The following is a 6,000-nucleotide window of genomic DNA, read 5'->3' as shown; positions in this document are numbered from 1 at the left end:
TGTGGCAGCCGGGATTCAGACAAGCACAGTGTGGCTCCAGGCCTGAGCGCTCCCATCTTGACACTTAGACAGAGATAGGGTCTTGCACAAAGTAGGACCTCAGTAAATCTTTATTAAATGACTGAACAAATGACTTCTACAATTAGTCAAGACGTCTATACAGTCAGTCCTGACTTCCCAGTTTCTACACACAACTCCATTATGAGTTTCAAAGGAGGATTTAAATGGATAATGCAGAAATTTGCTCAGCAAATATTGCAGAGCACCTACAATGTGCCAGGCACCCAGGCTAGAAGGGGACACTGCCCTGCCTCCAAAAAGCTCATGGCCCAGTGTAGGACACAGACCAAGAACAGGCCACTAATTGCTACCAGAGTGGTGACTGCTGGGTGCTACTCAGCCACAGAATAGCTCATCTGAGCTGCAAAGAGCTAAGCCTTGGGGAGGGTTCAAGACAACAGTGAATGCTCTATAAATAAAGCCAGTTTATTCAACACATATTCTTTCTGCTTTAACCTTTTGTGAGCTGGCCTGGGACAGTGCCTGGCCTGAGGAGCAACTCAATTACTGTTTGTTAAATGGATGAAGGAAGTCAAATGAAGGCAGCAAGCCAACTGTGACTGGTCACCTTGTTTGATGACCTTGGAAAATGCATTTCAGGTTCTAACCAAACTTGCAGGCTCATGTAGTTCAGGACTCTCATTATATCAGAGCAGGAGAGGAGCCATAGTTAACAACTCCCTGCCCCTCACATACGCTTCCCTTAAAAATGAGGGGCAAACAAACAAAAATGAGGGGCAAGTCAAAAATCAAAATAGCAAATGGAACTCCAGATTTTATATCACCTATTCACACACCACCCTCTCTTCCTTTCTGCAAATGCTTTATTTTTAAAGATGTCCATGTTTACTTAAAAGATGCTTTAGGGACTGGAAAGGCTGGATCCCTCCTTATGTCATCTGTGACACACGGAATACTTGAGTTATTACAATTCTGAGCTTTCTGTGGGAGTCATTTTGTTTTTATAAAACTGGCAAATCAAAATTCTAGGTTTCATGACTGCTTTATGTAACCATGCAAAGTTTTTCTCTCTATATAAAAAAGGTTCCTCACACACATTAAAATATTCCAAAATCATCACAATTTTTTCAATCAAAAACTGAACAGCTTTGACATTTAAAAATAAACTGTCACTTTCAGAATTTGATTCAACTATTCTAATAGCAAGCTGGAGTCATTAAAATTGGCTTTTAGAGAGATACTTCACATGCTTCGTAACTGGCATACTGTAGTGGCGACAGCCTCCAAATCAGGTTTCCAAGGAAGACAGTGTCTCTAAAGACTGGATAAATGCATGTCTCACAGGAGCCGCCCATTAGAAATGTGTTTCAATCTTGTTTAATCATATAAATGCTACATCTTCATAATAAAGTAATGCTATTTTGCATAAATAAAATGTAATATTTACACTTTAGTGCCCACATATTCTTGTGTTAGAAATGGAAAGATATTCTGGCAAACACTTACGCTACTTTAAGTCAAAAGTAAAGTACAAAAGAGCATTTCATAATTCTTCTCTTTGTCCATTATTACCATTAAGGGTGAAAAAGAGAGGGAACAACCCATAATTTGTTAATGGTTTATGAGAAAAATGCCAGGTTAATTAAAACAAAAACGGCACAATGTTTCCTAAGATTTACTACCATTTTATTGCAGGGCAAACTTTCTTTAAAATTCCAGATGTGAAAGTGCCTTAGGAAAATTCCGATGCTGTTGTGGAAAATGCGGTGAAGGTCTCCAACAGGACTCGGCATGTCTGGGTCCCCAGCAGCTCTCCCGGGAGCAGCAGATGCCAGCCGGGAGTGGGCGCTGGACCACAGGCTCACTGGACAAGCATCACTTTTGCCTTGGGGTCACTAAGCTACAAAGAAACGCTCTGTTTTAAAAGTCTTCTTACAGAAAGTAATAAAGTGCTATTTCTTGGCTTTTACGACCTTATGTTCTTTTTTTTTTGGCTGTGCCATGCGGCATGTGGGATCTCAGTTTCCTGACCAGGGATCGAACCTGGGCCTCCTGCAGTGGAAGCACAGAGTCCTAACCACTGGACCGCCAGGGAAGTCCCATGACCTTATATTCTTTTAAAGAACTTCCTTTTCCCATAGAGGAGCCAGAGCTGATGTATACGGTTGACATGGTATAAGCCACAGCCAGGGGAAGCTAAACTGAGAAGGCAGAAGATGCTGTTGGAAATACAAGTATACTGAATTAGTTAATTTTCTTAGGCAGTCAAACAGCTACCAAACAGGCAGGATTTTTTTTTTTAATCTGACATTTAACCAGGCGTACTGAATTGAATGATTTATTTTACATGTCTTTTTTCATTTGTGAGACGTCCTAGCTTTTAGGTTGCAGTGTAGAGGGTACATTTCTGTAGAAAACTGAGAAATTGGGAGCAGTAAGTAGTTTGAAAGAAAAGAAAATCAAAGGACAACGAGTTCAGGCCCATGTGAAGTGCTAGACATGCACTGAAACTCCTTCAAAGAAATCACTTTTTCTTCTTTGTCACTAATATCATCTCTCATTTCAACAGCCACTCTGTTTCCTGGTGGCTTTTAGAAAATAATGTTAACCTATATAATCCATTTAGCCATCAGAGGTCTTTTATTTAGAAGAGTTATTTTGATGTCAAGATGCTTAAATGCTCCTTCCTAATTAAAATGTACCAAAATAAAACCTACTTAAGACTTTCCATGCGAAGGGAAACATCCTGATCTCTTTTCCCTTAGATATAGGCTACCGACCTGCCCTTGGCTCCTGTATTGATTTTACCTGATTTGATTGACCACAATTAAACAGGTTTTTACCACATTCTCACAGCGGGGGAAGTACATTCTAGGTGCAAAGTCTGGAGCCTGTGCTGAAGGTGTTATACGATACACAAATCATTGGCAAGCAAAACAACTGTATCCATGCTCCCTAAACATTGCTTCACAAAATTAATGTGCTAACCATTAGTTCTACATACGTTGGAAAAGAAATAAATAGGAACAAGTTCTTCAAACAAAGTGGAGATGATATAAATTTTTAAATATCACAGATAAAATGGGAAATCATTCAACATTTAGATATTCTTAGTCTTTGAACTCAGTATTCAAACTTATTTATACCATTTCTATGGTCTGAGACTATTGGTTGAAGAGTGTGGAATAGTACCAGAGACAGAGTGTGGGAGAGAGAGAATAAGTGATCCAATTTTCCATTAAAGGCAAGCTTTTGTTAATTCTGGACTAGGCAGTTATTTAGTTACATCTGTGCTTTGCTGTGGCTGAAGGCAGTAGCCCCAACCCTGGACAGTCACTTCACACATGGCCACTACTGTTCACAAGGAACGGTAGGCAAGAATGGATGTGCATCTGATTCTGGAAAAAATTTCCCTTAATCTTGGCAGGTCCCAAGCACCATCTTCATGCAAGAAACACATGTACCACTGGCAGTTCTAAAAACCAGTAATAATATTGCTAACTTGTGTTAATAATATAAAAAATATTAATAGAATCCTACCCCCCAAAAGAACAAAAATGTCTTCCAGGATTTGTGATGCCTGAAATGCTATAAATCTCTGAAGACAGGTTATATCCTTCCCACTTCCCTGAGGCATTTGTCACATTGCCAGACAAGATTAGAACCAGATAAGCCTCAGACACTTTTTGAAGATATTAGAAAGATCATGTTAGGGGAAATGGCTTAGGGGTTATACTTTATCAAACCAACATCCTTCAAATGCCTCTTAGTAATAATACACTGTTGTCTGCTACAGCAAGATGGTGGGCACTGAGGCAAGAAGGGAACCATATACTTAGTAATAACCTTTATTCTGTTTTCCTTTTCTGTGTGCTTGTGAGGGAAAGATCTATTAAAAAGATAACACAATAACACAATAGAAAATAAGACAATAGAAAAGTCTCCAGCACCAAAGGCATTTTTCATTTTGAAAGCCCTTTCTAACCACTCCCAGTCACTTCTCTGACCTTCTTTTTTCTAAACTTTCCTGTTACTCCACCCAAATTTTTCTCCTGAATAGTATTTTTTTTCCTACTCCATTCGACTCACAGTTTTGTAACACTCAGTCACAGAATAGCTTACTACTGGCATCTATCTTGGGTGAATATGTGTTTTCAAATGCGTTATTTACAGTAGAAAGTTAACGCTATTCTGTCCAAGAACTAATGAACTAATTTGGTTTAAATTTAAAGGTCATACTTTAGAAGCCCACAAATGTTTTTCAATTGCAGGCAAATATATACATTACAAATCCTCACTAGAGATTTTATCAGGGTGTATAATGAAATTTGTCTTATTTTCCATTTTAGATGTCCGTTTTTAATGAAAATGACTCAACGCTTATGTACAGTAACTATGAAAAGTCATCTCTAAGAATGGCCAAGATACATTGCTAATTCAAAATCACTGTGGGAAATTTGTCAGTCATTGAAGTCACCTTACGGTTGCTCCCAGACAAACAGGTGAAAATGTAATGTCTCACCCCCCCATTTTCAAATCAATCAAAAGGCAAAGATATCTTATCTCATTTATTGTATTAGAAAATTAAAATATATGTGCTAACATGGTAAGAATACAAAGGGAAAGATTAGGAGGGGGAGGGAAACCTCACTAGAGATTGTCTAAAGGAGTGAAACCCATTTTGAAGATGTAAAAGATGTTGATAACAGACTCAAAGTATATTATACACATAACAGAGCTAAAGGAAATTAAGAAAAGTTGCTAATGGACTTGAAATGTTCCTGAAATCAGCTGAAGTGAATTCTGAAATAAAGCACCTCTGGAAGATATCTTAAAAATAAATTTAAAAAATGAAAAAAATTAGAACTAGCAATGAAAGAAATGAGAAATGAATAAATGAATGAATATATGTAAGAAAAGCCAAGATGAGAAAGAATCAAAGCAAGGCAAAGACATGCAGATAAAATTTAAATATCAACTTCATACTGTGGTGAAGACGCGAACTCTTCTCCTTATATGAAGAGTGGCTTCAGTACCCTAAATCACAGATGGAAAAGAGAAAAAAATAAATGATGTAACAGTGGAAGAAACTTTGCTGCTAAGACAGATGATGGAGATCACTGGCCAGAAACACTGGATCACCAACAAAGACATAGCTTGCATTCAAATTTTAGCAGATTTAATTAAAATTTTAAAATTGTGATCAGGACAATTTCACAGCTCTGGAAGATAAAGAGCTAAGTTACTGCCACAAACAGAAACTTGCCTGTGGTGAGCCAAGTTCAAGCAGGGTGAGTAAGAATACTGACTGCGGCTTTCTCAAACTACACTTACATATTGGGTTTTTAAAAAGCCATTTATATATATATATATATATATATATATATATATATTTTTTTTTTGCATTTCTTTGCAAGACTTAATTACAGACAAACAAAAATCCTGATCAGTTGTTTCATAATTAAATAGAATACAGTTGGGAGATCATATAATTTATCAATGCAAACCAGGACATTTTTTGAGTGCAACTAATAACTATGTTGGGACAATAGACATAAACCAGGATGTATAGTCATCCTAAATATAGCACAATTCTAAAGTGAAATAACATTAAAAAAATTGGACTCACCACCCCCCCTTCTCCCACTATGAAAAATGTCCCTTTCCAAAATTCTATTGCAATCCTTCTGGAGGTCATATTTTAAAATGTAGGAATAACATTTCCCAAACTTCACTGAAGAATTCAAAGAAGTATCCTCAGAAGGGTTAGTTGTAAAAGGATTTAATTTAATTTTTGTCAGTTTCAGAATCATTTGGATTCCAAAGTCCAAGTGGAATGTAAACAAAAGCAAAAGGATACATTTACTGTAATGTATCCAGATGTAGAGCTTAGTGACACTGGTAATAAAGAACAATAATTCAATTATTGCAAAAAGGATTAGCTTGCATTTAATTTGCATTAAATAAATACAAATACAT

This window comes from Aethalodelphis obliquidens, unplaced genomic scaffold (genome assembly GCF_003676395.1).
Source record: "Aethalodelphis obliquidens isolate GAN/ISIS:26980383/991018 unplaced genomic scaffold, ASM367639v1 scaffold84, whole genome shotgun sequence".
NCBI classification, from domain to species: Eukaryota; Metazoa; Chordata; class Mammalia; order Artiodactyla; family Delphinidae; genus Aethalodelphis; species Aethalodelphis obliquidens.
Note: the sequence above shows the minus strand (reverse complement) of the source record.